This window comes from Mustela putorius, unplaced genomic scaffold (assembly GCF_011764305.1).
Source record: "Mustela putorius furo isolate JIRA1106 unplaced genomic scaffold, ASM1176430v1.1 tig00003896_pilon_pilon_pilon, whole genome shotgun sequence".
Classification (NCBI taxonomy): domain Eukaryota; kingdom Metazoa; phylum Chordata; class Mammalia; order Carnivora; family Mustelidae; genus Mustela; species Mustela putorius.
Window position 1 is genome coordinate 12,340,131 of NW_025422045.1, and position 17,249 is coordinate 12,357,379.

The 17,249-nt window shown below is 35.3% G+C and overlaps 1 protein-coding gene across 3 annotated transcripts in view; it reads left to right on the plus strand.

Annotated features, from left to right (window-relative positions):
* GLCE (glucuronic acid epimerase) overlaps nucleotides 1-17,249 on the plus strand; it is a 117,523-nt gene that overhangs the window by 63,465 nt on the left and 36,809 nt on the right. The window contains exon 1 of one of the 3 annotated variants that reach the window (XM_045067400.1): nucleotides 8,486-9,198. The exons of the other annotated variants lie outside the window; for them this stretch is intronic. The gene's annotated coding sequence lies outside the window, so the exon portion shown is untranslated. Of the gene's footprint in view, nucleotides 1-8,485; nucleotides 9,199-17,249 lie in introns of those variants that run through there. 3 annotated transcript variants of the gene reach the window in all.

The following is a 17,249-nucleotide window of genomic DNA, read 5'->3' on the forward strand; positions in this document are numbered from 1 at the left end:
AAAACAGACCCTTAGAATCTAATCAGCATAGCTGAGTTCTAATGTTGGTACAGCCAATACTAGCTGTGTGACTTAGGACAAATCATTAAACTTCCTTAGATCTAAACTCCTTTTTGTCTGTAGAGTAATTGGACCGTGGTTTTTAAGATTATTCCCAGGCCTATGATTTTTAGGCCAGAAATTATGTCAGTATTAAACTTAACATGGAAGGTAGAGTTGGTCTGTTTTTTGTAAAAATTAAATTAAATTACAATTAAATAGGTACTTTTGTTTTTTATTTTCAGAATGAGCAGCCCAGCACAACTCTGCTGGTGAAATTAAGTGCCTATGGTATTATATATACGTATAGTAACACAATATACATAAAAAAGTCTGACTTTTGATGTCAGGAATAACATTAGCCAAATATTTTTTAAGCTTTTCTTTTTTCTTTTTTGTAGAAGGAGGTAAGGAAGAGTTTGTTTATTTGGCCCTCTCTATGGTTGGCATAATGTGGAGTAAGCTCTTTGTACTGGAGGTACCTATAGTACATTAGGTATCTTTGTATCAGCTCTCATGGAATTCCCTGTTGTCTTAGTCAAGATATGTGTTCTTTACCACAGAGTTCAGCATCTAATTATATATGGTCTTATATTCTAAATAATTTGTTAATAATGATTATAAGGTTTTAAACAACAGTTGTAATGCTCTTGTCTTTATGTCTAAGTGCTTATTTAGGTGTTCACTTGATTGGATCATCATGTATAGGAATAATACTGTTTTGTGGAGTAGTAAAGGTTTTGAAACTTCGGTAGACATTAGGTTAAAAGTATATGAACAACTTCTTGTGATATTTAAAATTTTGAACTTTGACTTTTTAATTGAAAGTTCTTTCTCTCACTTTACTTCTTTTTTCAAGCAGTGGATTGTGGTGGATTTACTAACACTTAATACTTTCAGTGTGCCTGGCACTGATCTAAACCCTTTACATACATTAACTCATTTAATTCTACTGTGAAGTAGTTATTCTTTAAACCCATATGATATATGAGGAAACTGAGATGTAAACAAGTTAAATAACTTTCTTAAAGACAGAATTAATAAGTGACAGGCCAGGATTCAAACCCAGAAGGACAAGTTAGAAGCCTGAATTCTTAATTAGTATGTTGCATAGCTTCCCAGTGTTTTAGGTAAAGTTTTGGATTTTAGTTGGAATTAAGGCTTTAAATCCATCAAGACACACACACACTCACACACACACATTCACACACATGCGTACTCATTTCAGTTCTTTGTTATTAGATGTACTGATTAGACTATCTTGTGAACATGACATTTTCTGTTGCTAAACTGCTTATCTTTAGGTGACTCGGATAAGAACTAGGTCTTTGACACAAATACCACTTTTCTTCCAAACTATTTACATTTTAGAGCTATTTCATGACCAATAAACTTGATTTTAGCAAAGTTCCAAACACTGTTCTTGTTGGAACTGTCAAACTAGATAGAATTTTGAATACTAAGTAGACATTGAAAATGGAATATTTTTGTAAAGATCTCATTAATCTTCCAGTCTGTATAAGCCCTGTCTGTCTCACAAATGTACAGTGCAGAAGATAGGAATATCTAAGGCAATAATATAGCCAATCAGTCACTTTTTAAATGCAGTATTTTTTTGTTGTCCACGGTGTTTATTGCAAAAACAGTAATAGGAATAATGGGGTCATTAGAGGAAGGCTAAATTGCCAAGCAGGAAAGTTTATACTACAAGGAATTCTAACCTTAGTGAAAATCAAAACATGGCTGCATGAAAACTTTATAAGGACTTCATGCATATTCCTTATCTGTAAATAAGGACTTTAAATACAGATTTCCTGTCTTCATTGCTTCTCGGCCTTTTGGCTAAGATCAAGTACAGATTTCCTGTCTTCAGTCACAGTAAGCGTACTAGCTAATTAGTATTTTCTTGAGTGCATGTCAGTAGAAAAATTACACATACACACACACCGCACCTATAAAATTATTGCTTACTTAAATCAATGGCAGTTAATTGTTTAAGTGTAATTTGAGTTAGTAGACCATGCTGAGCAAGAAATAAATTTGTTTTGCTAAGTTATTTAAAAGTGTTGGAAATATTTGTTATTTCCACAGACCTTGATTATCCTGACTTAGACTAATTTGTATGTGCTATAGTAAGAGTATCCAATTTATCATGAGGGACCCCCCCCATTTATATAAAAGATACTTTGGGAAGAAAACATCAGTATTAGTGATATATTAGTGAAGTGTTAGTGAAGCCCTGTAACAACACAAGTCACTAGTCTTAAATACTAACTGCTCATTATAGACCTGATACTAGACTCCCTGTTGAGCATTGAGCCTGGTGTGTGAGACTTGATCCCACAACCCTGAGACCATGACTTGAGCTGAAATCAGAGTTGGATGCTTAACCGACTAAGCCAGCCAGGCACCCTTTTGTAAGTTTTAATAATAAGTTCTATTTTCCTAAGGATTTGTCCATTTCACCTAAATTCTCAAATTCATTGGCATAAAGTTATTTTAAAAATCCTCATATTGGGGCACCTGGGTGGCTCAGTTGGTTAAATGTTTGACTTTTTTTTAAAGACTTTTCTTTTTTTTTAAGATTTATTTATTTGACAGACAGAGATCACAAGTAGGCAGAGAGGCAGGCAGGCAGAGAGAGAGAGAGAGAGAGTGGGGAAGCAGGCTGCCTGCTGAGCAGAGAGCCCGGTGCAGGGCTCAATCCCAAGACCGTAGATCACGACCTGAGTCGAAGACAGAGGCTTAACCCACTGAGCCACCCAAGCACCCCAAGTGTTTGACTTTTGATTTTAGCTTAGGTCATGATCTCAGGGTTGTGAGATCAACCCCTCATGTCAGGTTCCACATTGAGTGGAGTGAAGATTATTTTTAAATCTTTAAAAAAAAAAAAAAGTTCACCATGATAAGTAGAGTTACCATACAAAATTACTACAATATTATTGACTATATTCCCCATGTTGAATTTTATAGTCTTGTCAACTGAATTATTTTATAACTGGAATTTGGTACCTCTTAATCCCCTTCATCTTTTTTGCCCACCCTGCACCTTTCTCCCCTCTGGCAACCAAAATTTGTTCTCTGTATCTATGAATCTATTTTTGTTTTGTTTTTGTTCATTTATTTTTTTAGTTTCTACATATGAATAAAATCATACAGTATTTCTTTCTTTGACACATTTCACTTTATATGATACCTTCTAGGTCCATCCATGTTGTTACAATGGCAAGATTTCATTATTTATGTCTGAGTAATATTTCATTATATATATATACCATATCTTTTTTGTTCATTCATGTATCAGTGGACAGTTTGGTTGCTTCCATATCTTGGCTATTGTAAATAATGCTACAGTGAACATAAGAGTGCATGTATCTTTTTGAATTAGTTTTTTCATTTTGAGTGGAGAGATACCCAGAAGTAGTGTCATATAGTGTTTCTGCTTTTAATTTTTTTTAAAACCTCCATACTGTTTTCCATGCTGACTGCACCAATTTATGTTTCCACCAACAGTGCTTGAGGGTTCCCTTTTCTTTACATCGTAACACTTGTTATTTCTTGGGTTGGTTTTTGGTTTTGTTTTGTTTTTTAATATACTAGCTATTCTGACAGCTGTGAGGTGATATCTCAGTATGTTTTGATTTGTGTTTCCCTGATGCTTGTGGTGTTGAGCATCTTTTCATATGTCTGCTGGCTATCTGTATGTCTTCATTGGAAATACATCTATTCAGGTCCACTGCTCAGTTTTTAATCAGGTTGTGGTTTTTTGGGTATTGAGAGTTCATATGAGTTCTTTATATGTTTCAGTAGGTTTCCTTTAAATTTGCTGATGCTTTCCATCACTGTGAAAAAGTTTTTTAGTTTGGTGTGGATCCAGTTGTTTATTTTTGCTTTTGTCACCCTAGGTTGAAGAACAGATCCAAAAAAATATTAATGAGACAGATGTTTAAGAGTTTATTGTCGGGGCGCCTGGGTGGCTCAGTGGGTTAAGCCACTGCCTTTGGCTCAGGTCATGATCTCAGGGTCCTGGGATCGAGTCCCGCATCGGGCTCTCTGCTCGGCGGGGAGCCTGCTTCCCTCTCTCTCTCTCTGCCTGCCTCTCCATCTATTTGTGATTTCTCTCTGTCAAGTAAATAAATAAAATCTTTTTTTAAAAAAAAGAGTTTATTGTCTTTTCTTTTAGGGGTGTTATGGTTTTAGGCTTAACATTTAGGTCTTTAATCCATTTTATTTTGTTTATGGTATAAGAAAGTGATCCAGTTTCATTCTTCTGCTTGTACCTGTTCAGTTTTCTCAACACCATTTATTGAAAGACTGTCTTTTCCCCATTGTAGATTCTTGCCTCTTTTATTGAAGATTAACTGACTGTAGAAGCATAGGTTTGTTTCTGGGCTCTCTGTTCTGTCCCATTGATCTATGTGTCTCTTTTTGTGCCGGTACTATACTGTTTTGGTAACTGTAGTTTTGTAGTAGGGTTTGAAATGAGTGTGTGATACCTCCAGCCTTGTTCCTCTTGCTCAAGATTGTTGTGGCTATTTGAGGTATTTGTGGTTCCATAACAATTTTTAGGAGTATTTTTTCTGTTCCATGAAAAGTTCTGTTGGAATTTCTAAAGGGATTGCTTTGGGTAATGGACATTTTAACAATATTCTTCCAATACATGGACGTGGTATATATTTCCATTTGTGTCATTTTCAATTTCTTTCATCAATGTCTCAAAGTTTTCAGAGTACAGGTCTTTCTCTGCCTTTGTTAAATTTATTGCTAGGTATTTTATTCTTTTTGACTCCAGTGTAAATAGGATTGTTCTGCCACTTTGTTTTTAATGTCTAGAAATACAACAAATTTCTGTATATTAATTTTGAATCGTGCAACTTTTCTGGATTTATATATTCTAAGTTTTTTTGTGAAATCTTTGGGATCTTCTGTATATAATATCATGTCATTTGCAGGTAGTGACAGTTTTACTTCTTTCTTACCAATTTGGATGCCTTTTATTTCTTTTCTTGTCTGATTACTGTGGCTAGGACTTCCAGTGTCATGTTGAATAAAAGTGGCAAGAGTGGGCATCCTTGTCTTATTTTTGACCTTAGAAGAAAATCTTCCAGTTTGTCACCATTGAGTATGATGTTAGCTGTAGGCTTGTCATATATACCCTTTATTGTGTTGAAGTGTGTTTTTTATATACCTACGGTGATGAGTTTTTTTTATCATGAATGGGTGTTGAATTTTGTCAAACAAGCATCTGTTTGATGTTTTGCATCTATTTGAGATACGTATATGATTCTTTTTTTTTTTTAATTTTATTTATTTATTTGACATAGAGAGATCACAAGTAGGCAGAGGCAGGTGAGAGAGGGGGAAGCAGGCTCCCCGCCGAGCAGAGAGTATGATGTGGGGCTCCATCCCGCATGACCCTGAGATCATGACCTGAGCCAAAGGCAGAGGCTTTAACCCACTGAGCCACCCAGGCACCCCTACCTATATGATTCTTATCCTTTGTTTTTTTAATGTGTATCACATTGATTGATTTGTAGGTATTAACCATGCTGCATCTCTGGAACAAATCCTATTTGATGATGGTGAATGATCCTTTTAATGTATTATTGATTTTGGTTCCTGACATTTTGTTGAGGATTTTTTGCATCTATGTTCATCAGGAATACTGACTTATAATTTTCTTTTCTCATAATGTCTCCATATGGTTTTGGTGCCAGGGTAATAATGCTGGTCTCATAGAATGAATTTGGTAGCATTTCTTCCTCTTGCACTTTTTTGGAAATAGTGTGTAAAGAATAGATACTTACTCTTTAAATATTTGGTAGAATTCACCTGTGAAGCCATCTGGTCCTGGTCTTGGACTTTTGTTTGTTTCAGTTTTATAACTAGTAATCTGTTCACATTTTCTGTTTCTTCCTGATTCCGTCTGGGAAGATTGCATATTTATCATTATGTAATGCCTTTATTTGGCTCTTGTTACAATGTTTGTTTTAAAGTCTGTTTTGTCTCATGTAAGTATTACAACCCAGCTTTTATTTTATTTTATTTTTTTCTATTTGCATGGAGTATCTTTCCATTTCTTCAGTTAGGTCTGAAATGAGTCTCTTGAAGGTAGCATATAGGTGGATTTTATTTTTTATTTGTTCAGTCACTGTGTGTTTTGGTTAGAGCATTTAGTCCTTTAATACTTAAAGTAATTACTAATAGGCATGTAGTTAACACCATTTTATTAATAGTTTTCTGGTGGTTTTTGTAGTTCTTTTCCATTCTTCTCTTGCTCTCTTCCCTTGTGAAATGGTAACTTTCTTTAATGTTATTCTTGGATTCTTTCTCTTTATTTGTATCTATTATAGGTTTTGGGTTTGTGGCTACCATGAAGTTCATATATAACACTTTATGCATATAGCAGTCTTTTTTTTTTTTTTTTAAGATTTATTTATTTATATTGAGAGAGAGAGAGAGAACGGGTAAGGGGTAGAAGGAGAGGAAAAAGAGAAGCTCTCAAGCAGATTCCCCACTTAGTGCAGAGCCTGACCCGGGGCTCAATCCCATGACCCTGAGATCATGACCTGAACTGAAACCAAGAGCTGGATGCTCAACCAACTGAGCCACCCAGGCACCCGTATAAAGTCTATTTTAAGTTGGTGGTTGCTTTAGTTCAGGCACATTCTAAAAGCACTAAATTTTTACCACCTTCAAGCATTTTATGTATTAAAAGTTTACATCTTTTTATTTTGTGTTTCCCTGGACTAATTGCTGTAGATGTTCATTTTACTACTTTTATCTTTTGGTCTTCATACTTGCTTTATAAGTGATTGATCTACTACTTTAATTATATGTTTGCTTTTTCCAATGAAATTTTTTCTTTCATAATTTTCTTCTAGTATGGCTCTAGGAAAACATTATCATCATGACCTTAGGGTTGGTAAAGATTCTTAAACAGAATACATAAAGCATTAACAATAAAAGGAAAAAATGATAAATTGTACTACATTAAAATTAAGAAATTCTGTTCACTAAAATATACAGTTAAGAATGAACGTCAGCCACAGAGTGGGAAAAAGATATTTGCAATTGGAAAAAAGTATTTGCAACTTGCATTACATATATCTGACAAAGAACTCGGCCAGAATATATAAAAACAGCGATAGAAAGACAGATAACCCAATAGAAAAATTAGACAAAATGCTTAAATGGGCATACACACATATTAAAAGATTTTCAATCTCTTGGGGCGCCTGGGTGGCTCAGTGGGTTAAACCTCTGCCTTCAGCTCAGGTCATGATCTCAGGGTCCTGGGATCGAGCCCCGTGTCGGGCTCTCTGCTCAGCAGGGAGCCTGCTTCCCCCTCTCTCTGCCTGCCTCTCTGCCTACTTGTGATCTCTCTTGCTCTGTCAAATAAATGAATCTTAAAAAAAAAAAAAAAAGATTTTCAATCTCATTAGTCATCTGCAGTATACAGATTAAACCTACTATGTGATACCACTCTACCCTACAGAGTGGCTTGGATTAAAAGACTGGTGGTATCAAATGTTGATGAGGATGTGTTGCATTTGTAGCTCATTTTCCCGGTGGTAGGAATATAAATTGCTTTAACCACTCTGGTTAATAGTTCCCCCCTCCTTCACCAAAGTTGAACTTAACTCATAGTTGTACCCCCATGACCTTACAGTTCCACTTCTAGGTATATATCCAACAAAAATGCTAACAAGTGCTCTCTAAAACACATGTGTAAGAGTGTTCATATTCATACAGGCCAAAACTGGAAACAATCCAAATGTTCAAAAACAGCAAACTGGGTAACTAAATGGTGGTATATTTGTGTAAGGGAATACCATACACCAGTGAGAATACGTGAAGTATTGTAGTGCACAGCGCATGGATGAACCTCAAGAACATAATGCTAAGTAGAAAAAGCCAGTCACAAAGGAGTGCACTGTTTCTAGTTAAATAAAGTTTGAAAACAGGCAAAACTGATTTATTGTGTTAGAAGTCAGGAGAGTTGTTACTTTGGGAGAAAGATCTGATAGGGAAATAATGTGCTCTTCTGTGTAGCTGATTAAGGAAGTTCTATTATACTGATTGTTATAAGCATTTAATAAAATCATGACTGGGTAATTTTATCAAATGCTTTCATCTGATAAAAGCTATTGACATAATGTGGTTTTCCTCTATTTTTCTTTTAATTTGAACTCTGAATGTTAAAGCAGCCTGTGTTCTTGTACTGTATTTCTTGATTTGGGTTTTGGTTATAGATATGCAATAACTTTGTGAAAATTAAGCTGTAAACCAGTTTATTATACTGTAATAAAAATTTATTTAAAATTTTTAATTTAAAAAAAATGAAAATGATACTTGGAGGGGTAGTCAAAAATGTACCTGTTCAGTTTGTAAGACAAGAAGAGATAAAGAAAAATTTACATTTCTATGGAAGATTATCCTTCTCAGTCATGCTTGGTTTAGAATGTACTTTGCAGAATAATAACATTTTATGAGACAGTTCAGTAATTAACACATGCCCCTGTGAAGTTAGCTACAAGTACAGTGAGGCTTTTTAGGTTGCAGCAAAACAATGGCTTAATAATTAAATGGAACTTACTAATTGTAAGAATTGGCTTCTCAACTTTACTTCTTTCCTGCTTGTGGTTTTTCACTTACTGGGTAAAAGTCATTCCAGGGTGATGATCTCTGACAGAAGAGAAACTAATGGGGTAAGCCCATAGTTTTTCCAAGCCACAGTACTGCTAAAGGCCATCTAAACAGCCCAGGAGTCTCACATGATTGAGTTTGGGGTTCAGGGATGACAGGCTAGGATTTTGAGAGCAAAATATTGGAAAGTCAAGGACTATAGAAATGGAGAGCTCCAAGGACCTGGAAAGTGCCCTTTCATGTCTTTCACTATCATTCTTTGTGTACTTGTGTAATAACTACTCAACAGTAGAAAGAGTCACTGAAGGAGTAGGAAGAAAACTCCTCAGAGATGACAGAGAGTAAGGTAGCCACACTGTCCAGAGTGGAAAGACCTAATAGAAAAGCATTGCAGTAGACTAAAAGCTATATTAGCCCTTCCTTATCTGTGGTTTTACTCTCTATGGTTTCAGTTATCCATTATCAGCTGTGATCCAGAAGCAGATGGTTCTCTTTCTGATGTATCATCAGGTCAATAGTATCCTAATGCTTCATCACAATGCCTATGTCATTCACCTCACTTTCATCACATAGGCATTTTTTATCATCTTATGTCATCACAAGTATGAGTATCATATGATATATTGAGAACAACCACATTCACATAACTTTTATTATGATATGTTGTTATAATTGTCCTATTTCATTAGTTTATGTTGTTAATTTCTTAATTTGCCTAGGTTATAAACTTTATCAGAGGTATGTGTATATAGGAAAAAACATATAGGTTTTGGTACTATCTGTAATTTCAGTCTTCCACTGTGGGTGGAAGGGAGGACTTCCCACAGATGAAGGGGAGACTGTTGTACTCTGATCCCACCTAACAAAGTTTAAAAAATAAGCCTTGAAATTATCAAACTGTTTCCTAGCCATTGAACTATTCCCAGAACAAAGCACTTAAAGGAATTAAAAAAATCCACACCAGATGTTCCAGCAATCTCACTCCTGGGTACTTATACAAAGTAATTGAAATCAGGATCTTGAAGAGAGATTTGTGTTTATGTGTTCCTTGAACCATTATGTACAGAAGCCCAAGAGGGAGAAGCAACCCAAATGTCCATCAGTGGGTGATAAGGAAAATGGTGGTATGTACATACAGTAGAATATTATTCGGTCTTTAAAAGAGGAATTCTGTCATGCAGCTACATAGATGAAACTTGAGGATATTATGCTAAGAGAAATAAGCCCCAGAAAGACAAATACTGCATGATTCTACTTATATGAGGTATCTAAAGTAGTTAAACTCATTTAAGCAGAAAGTTAAAGAGTGGTTGCCAGGGGCCGGAGCTGGGGGAAAGGGGGAATTGCTGCTTAATGGGTATAAAGTTCAGTTATGCAAATTGAAAAAGTTCTAGAAATCTGCTGTACAACATTTTGCTTATATTGTAATGTACACTTAAAAATTTGTGGATAAAATAAATCACACAAATTCATTTGTCAATTTATATTTGCTATAAATACCATTTCTGCTTTAAAACTATGCAGTATATCCATATAGTGAAGATTAAGCATGAAAGATAAATATATTCATAACAAATTTGAAAAAATTCAATACCCAAAAATGTAAAATTTGTAATGTCTTGTATCCTATAAAAAACTACCAGACATTCAAAGAAGCAGAAAATATTGCCCATAACAATGACAAAAATCAACGAATAGGAAGAGAGAAAGATGACCCGTATGATCAAATTAGCTGACAAGAACATTAAAGCAGTAATTATAACTATGCTCTTATGTTCAGGAGAGTAGAGGTAAACAAACATGCCAATGTGAGACATGGGAGTTATTTTTTTTTTTTTTAAAGATTTTATTTATTTATTTGACAGAGAGAGACCACAAGTAGGCAGAGAGGCAGGCAGAGAGAGAGAGGAGGAAGCAGGCTCCCCGCCGAGCAGAGAGCCCGATGCGGGACTCGATCCCAGGACCCTGAGATCATGACCTGAGCCGAAGGCAGCGGCGTAACCCACTGAGCCACCCAGGCGCCCCGGGAGTTATTTTTTAAAAAGCGTGACCCAAATAGAACTTCCAGAGATGAAAAATAAAATTTCTGAAATGGAAAAATATAGCAGATGAAATTACCAGATTAGACATTGCAGGAGAAAAAGATGAGTTAATACTTGAAGACATAGCAATAACAACTATCTGAAATGAAATACCAATAGGAAAAAATAGTTGGAAAAAGACATATCAGTGAGCTGTGGGACACATCAAGCACTTTAACACAAGTATAACAAGTTTCAGAAGGAGATGGGAGACAGAAAAAAATATTTCAGGAAATAATAGGTAAATATTTACCAAGTATGACGAAAATGCATGTCCATAGTTTATAGTTTACAAATTTGCAAGCAGAAGAATCAGGTACAATGATTAAATTGTTGAAACCAGCGACAAAAGTCTTGAAAGAAATCTTAAAAGCAGCCAGAGGAAAACATACCATTTTAAATATCAGATGAACAAATATATAAAAATCACTACAGATTTGTCAGAAACTATGCATGTCAGAAATGACATCCTTAAAAGTACTGGAAGAAGAAAAACAGAACTCAACCTGGAACTCTGTACCTAGCAAAAAGGATTTTCCAAAAATGAAGGCAAAATAAAAGATAAAGCTGAGAGAATTTCTTACACTATAAGAAATGTTAAGAGTAATGTGCTTTGGTGAGTGCTGTGAAATGTGTAAACCTGGCGATTCACAGACCTGTACCCCTGGGGATAAAAATATATTATATGTTTATAAAAAATAAAAAATTTAAAAATTTAAAAAAAAAAAAGAAAGAAAGAAAGGGAGAGAGAGAGAAACCAAGAAACAGACTTTTAACAATAGAGAGCAAACTGATAATTACCTGAGGGGATTGGTGGGGGGAATGGGTGAAATGGGGGATGGGGATTAAGGAGTGCACTTGTGATGAGCGCTGGGTGATGTATGGAATTGTTGAATCACTATATTGTTCACCTGAAACTAATATAGCACTGTATAAAATAAAATTTAAAAAACCTAAAATAAATTAATTTTTTAAAAAATGTTAAGAGTATTTCTTCAGGCAGAAAAAAATGATATCAGATGGAAATTTGCATCCATAAAAAGAAATTTAGAGTATATGAAATGGAAAATATGTGTATGAATAGAAAAGTCTATAGAAAAACAAGATGATTGTTTAAAACAAGAATAACAATATATTGTATTTAAAAGTTAAAAACAAAGAAAAACATGGGCGCCTGGGTGCCTCAGTGGGTTAAGCCGCTGCCTTCGGCTCAGGTCATGATCTCAGGGTCCTGGGATCGAGTCCCGAATCGGGCTCTCTGCTCAGCAGGGAGCCTGCTTCCTCCTTCTCTCTGCCTGCCTCTCTGCCTACTTGTGATCTCTCTCTGTCAAATGAATAAATAAAATCCTTAAAAAAAAAAAAACAAAAACAAAGAAAAACAAATAAGTATAGCTAGAAGTCCTAGAGCTAAAATGGAATCATAAAAAAATACTCACCAAAAGATGGCAAGAAAAAAAGAAAAAGAGAACAAAAGAAAGATGAGACAAATAGAGAAATAGCAAGACAGAGATTTAATTTAAATCCAACCATATCACTGATCACATTAAATGTAAATGGTCTATATGCTTCAGTTGAAAGAGATTGTCTGATTAGATGTTTTTATTTATTTTTTATTTTTTTAAAAGATTTTATTTATTTATTTGACAGAGATCACAAGTAGAGAGAGAGGAGGAAGCAGGCTCCCCACTGAGCAGAGATCCCGATGTGGGGCTTGATTCTAGGACCCTGGGATCATAACCTGAACCGAAGGCAGAGGCTTTAACCCACTTAGCCACCCAGGCACCTCTGATTAGGTGTTTTTAAAGTAAGACTCAATTACATACTGTCTACAAGAAACCCACTTTTGAATATAAAGGTACAGATTAAAGTAAGCAGATAAGAAAAGATACACTGTGTAAACAGTAATCACAAGAAAGCTGGAGTTCCTATATTAATATTGAATAATGTAGATTTCAAAATGAGAAATATAAAAGTTATTTTATAATGTAAACAGGGTCAGTTCATCAAAAGGCTGGCTGTAACAGTCATAGATCTGTCAGCATCCAGTAATATAACTAAAATGGATGAAGGAAAAGCAGTACAACTAAAAGGAAAAGTAGAATGTACAATTTTAGTTGCAAATTTCAACATTCTCAGCAATATGTGTTTGAGCTGTAGTCTGCCATGAGAGGCATGATTTATCCCGATTTTTTTGTTTTAATGTTTTCTTTTATTTGACATTTGCTTTCTCATTAACCAAAAGATTTGCCTTCCAAACCTGATTATCAAAGTACGGTTAAGGTATAGATTCTATGTAAGTACCCCCAACCAAGGATCAGTAAAAACAAGTATTTATTGGGACTTACTGATTGCTAAATGTATTAGTTTTCTTTGCTAGTATAACTTATTACCACATAGTGGCTTAAAACAACACAAATTTATTATCTTACAGTTCCGGAAGTCGGAAGTCCAAAGTGTATTTCACTGGGCTGAAATCAAGGTATTGGCAGAACTGTGTTCTTGAGACTCTAGGAAGTATCTGTTACTTAGATTACTCATATTTCCAGTTCCTAGAGGCTGTCTGCATTTTGTGACTCGTGGCTCCCTTCTAAAATAAAATGGCTTGTATTTCAGATGGAGTACTTGATACAGATAATTTGAAGAGAGAGTGAAAGTAAATTTTTGAAAAAGAAAACAAGTGGTCGAGAATTCAAATCCACTTGCAGTTCTTGACAAAAATCAGTTTTTCTCCTGGTGCTCTATTTGGGTGTGACTAAGTGGATGGTGGGGCAGATTTTATTATACTTTAGATTTTTGATGACAAAATATCTAAAGTTTACCAAATTTTTCCAAACAGACAGGGGTTTTATTTTTGCTACCTAGCATTTCTTTTCTAGTCATTCCTAAAAAATTATGTTTTCGATAATTTGGTGGAGTAGTCATTACACCCTGGACACACGCAGCAAATGACCCCATTTCATTTTTGTTGTTACTTATTTTTTATTTATTTATTTTTTAAAAGATTTTATCTATTTGACAGAGAGAGAGATCACAAGTAGGCAGAGAGGCAGGCAGAGAATGAGGGGGAAGCAGGCTCCTCGCTGAACAGAGAGCCCAATGTGGGGCTTGATCCCAGGACCCTGAGATCATGACCTGAGCAGAAGGCAGAGGCTTAACCCACTGAGCCACCCAGGCACCCCTTTGTTTATTTATTATTCTTTAGCTCTTGAAAGTCCTTTTGAATATCTTTATATATGCCTCTGAGTTTTTCCCATTTACGATATATATGTATTTCCGCTTTTCATACAAACCTTTGGATGGAATAAAACAGGCTGCGTGATCATAGTTCCTTTTATTGGCATAAAAATAACAATTCTAATTATTTAAGCTAGAGAGAAACTTCCTGTATGTGTCTAGTATGTTGGTGTGTCAAATCAGTAGTATCAATCTGGTAGGAAAGTAGAGTATGGTTGAACAGTCATTAATGCTTTTCTTTTCCTTTTTTTTTTAAATGCTTTTCTAATAGTCACTGATTCAGGTGCAATACTGTGTTCTAAATCAGTCGTATTTCTAGGCAGTAGTCTTCAATGAGATACATAATATTGTGTTATATTATAAAATGTTTTTCCAGGTGAAAGTTTTGATTTGTCACTGGTACGATGGGATTGGTGTGACTACATGAAGTCTGTGTATGTATGTGTGTTAACTTGTGTCCATTTTCCTTCCTTCCTTCTTAGATGTATTTGTTGTGAAAGTAGAACTTGCTGAGTTGTACTTTTATCTTATTATGCCAGTTGTCTTAAAGATTTCAAATACTTCTTTTTAAATTAATAGGTTGCCTTTTAAATGTGTTTCATTGTTGCAGAGCTTGGGGATCCTTCATACATGCCAAACTGATTATTTCCAGGGAACAAAAAGTGATTAAGATAGCAAGTGAAATTTGAGATGAAATTATATTCATAGGAATTTATTCAAATGTCTTGCAGGAATAATTAAACTATCATATGGAAAGAAAACAAACCCAGTATTGTCTTAGGCACTTTGGGAGGGAGAAAAAAAATCCATTCACACATATTTTCTCCTTTCAAAGAGTTTATTTTTTCATATAAATGCCTTAGCAAGGATGTATAAGAAATTCATTCTTGGATAATTAGAAGCTTTAAATATTTTATTTACTTATTTGACAGAGATCAAAAGTAGACAGAGAGGCAGGCAGGGCGCGGTGGTGGTAGGGAGTAGGCTTCCTGCTGAGCAGAGAGCCATGCAGGGCTCCATCCCAGGACCCTGGGATCATGACCTGAGCTGAAGACAGAGGCTTTAACCCACTGAGCCACCCAGGCACCCCTAGAAGTATTAGTTTAAAATCATAAACTAGTTGAAAGTGTTTCTGTTTTAGTGGAAGATAATGCTGTTTAGAGAGAAGCAGCAGACAGGAATCGAGACAATATCCAAGTGAGAAATAATTGTCTAATGTGAAGAAGTAACTTATTTGACATATTAAAAATTGTAGGTTCGCCTGAGTGGCTCAGTCAGTTGAGTGTCTGGCGTGGTTTCAGATCTGGTCATGATCTCAGGGTCCTGGGATCAAGTCCTGTGCCCAGCTCCACACTCAATGGGGAATCTGCTTCTTCTCCTCTCCTTTTGTCCCTCCTCCTCACATGCTCTCTCTCCCCATAAATAAATAAATCTTAAAAAAAAAAAAGTAGAATATCTGTATTTGGGCATTTTAGGGTAATTTCTCATTTTCCTGGAAAGACTGCAGGAAGGTGTACTGGGTTAGAATTTTATGAATCCTTTGTAGGAGTTCCTTACAGAAAAGTGTGTTCAGGTTGGATGTATTTAATTAACTTTAAGGTGCTCTATCACTGCTAAGAGTTTATGAAAGACATGTAAAAGACTCCATATGACTCCCAAAAGCCTTGAAGCCACCAAATTCCTGTAACCTCCTTAGCCACTTCTTGTGACTAAGGTGGAAAGTAAGTTTCATTGACTTTGTTTTTAGCTTATAAAATAAAGTCCCCTTGTTTCATTCCAGCATTCAGACTGTGAATTGATACTCAGAAACTGCTAGAAGAGTTTAATTTTCAGTCAAGAAATAGATGTCAATAACATACTTGAACACCTTTCCCCTTACCTACCCCAGGCAGTGAATAGTAAGGGGGTGGAAATCATTAGCATCATGTCTTCAAATTCAGTGTATAATATTAAGCAATAAATGTGTTAAATTCACTCTGCTTCCTAGAGGTGGAGTTTAGCACTAACAAAAAAGAATGATCGCTATCCTTATTACAAATGTGTATCATAGAACATGATAGGAGACGCTTGATTTATAATCCAGATTCATTTGTATTGTTTGGAGGCCATATCTGCTTTGTGGTTGGCTTAAGAGCAAAGGGAAGACTTGTGTATTATCTTCATTTCTTATTCTTGAATCAGTATTTGCCACACTTAGAAACCTAAAGCTGGGGCGCCTGGGTAGCTCAGTGGGTTAAAGCTCTGCATTGGACTCTGCTCGGCAGAGCCTGCTTCCCCCTCTCTCTCTGCCTGCTGCTCTGCCTACTTGTAATCTCTCTCCCTCTGTCAAATAAATAAATAAAACCTTAAAAAAGAAAGAAAGAAACCTAAAGCTCATGAAATGTGGGATAATACTTTAATTTTTAAAAAGATTTTATTTATTTATTTTTGTGAGAGAGAGGGAAAGAGCAAGTGAGCAAGTGAGCACGAGTAGGGAGAGGGGCAGCAGGAGAAGCAAGACTCCTGGCTGAGCAGGGAGCCTGATGAGGAACTTGAACATGACAGGATCATGAGCTGAGCTGAAGGCAGACACTTAAACAGCTAAGCCACCCAGGCATCCCTGGGATGATAATGTTTGTTCTGAAGGAGCAATTTTTTTTTAATATGAGGTAATGTGTGCAGGATAGAATACTCTTTGTTGCCAGAAGAAAAAATACATGTATGTGTATATATATATGAAATATACATGATAAACACACATATATGGAGAAAAGGATTTTGATTTGGGGAAGAAATTCTAGAAGATATCATTTTCTTTGTCATATACTCGTAATCCAGGTTTCACCTTTATAAATAATAGTCCCAGTGCCAAGATCTGAGACTTTATATAAATGTCAGTGAAAAGTTAGTTTTGCCCTTAGAAAATGTATAGAAATGTGGTTTTGTACATTAAGAAATACGGTTTTGGATAAATTTCATTTCTACTTCAGCTGTCTTATTTATTTAGGTAAATGGATTTCTATGTGGTAATTTACACTCATCTCAAATTTAGAAACCAGCAGAAAATATCCATACACGTTGCTCAACATGCATTTAAGTCTTAAGTAGGAGTTAAATGAAAGTTCCTACAGTGCTAAAGTTAATTCAATTTGATAACCTTCCTATTTGCTTAGAAAATTGTTCATTTGGGAAATCTTAGCCTAAGTCTTACTTAATTCACATTTATTGCTGATAAAATGTATTTCCCTTACTAATAGTATATCATTC